This window comes from Bison bison, unplaced genomic scaffold (genome assembly GCF_000754665.1).
Source record: "Bison bison bison isolate TAMUID 2011002044 unplaced genomic scaffold, Bison_UMD1.0 scf7180017864537, whole genome shotgun sequence".
Taxonomy (NCBI): Eukaryota; Metazoa; Chordata; class Mammalia; order Artiodactyla; family Bovidae; genus Bison; species Bison bison.
In genome coordinates, this window is record NW_011495085.1 from 7,293,099 (window position 1) to 7,293,574 (window position 476).

General features: G+C 41.2%; 1 protein-coding gene across 1 annotated transcript in view; it reads right to left on the minus strand.

The window, feature by feature from the left end:
* Positions 1–476, minus strand: part of TEX11 (testis expressed 11) — a 191,742-nt gene that overhangs the window by 77,979 nt on the left and 113,287 nt on the right. The window lies entirely within an intron of this gene.

The window sequence follows — 476 nt, forward strand, 5'->3', positions numbered from 1 at the left end:
ATGAAAAAGAGTATGTTATAGAAGCCAAGGAGAAAGTTTCTAGAAGGGAAAAAGTAGTTGACAGTATTATATTCTTTTGTGCTAGAAAGACCAGAAAACAAGAAGGACTGAGAAAAAATCATTATACTTTATCATTAAAAGGTCATTAGTGGGACTTCCCTGGCAGTCCAGTGGTTGACTGTGCTTCCAATGCAGGGGATGCAGGTTTGATCCCTGGTCAGGGAACCAAAATCCCACATGCCACATGGTATGGTAAAAAAGTTTTTTAAAAGGTCACTAGTGATATTCAAAAGAGCAATTTATAGAATCATGGACATAAAAATCATGAAGAGGGGAGTAGATGATGAGGCCAAAAACTTGTCTTTCCCTCTACTATCCTGGTGGCTCAGATGGTAAAGCGTCTGCCTTCAACGTGGGAGACCTGGGTTTGATCCCTGGGTTGGGAAGATCCTCTGGAGAAGGAAATGTCAACCCAC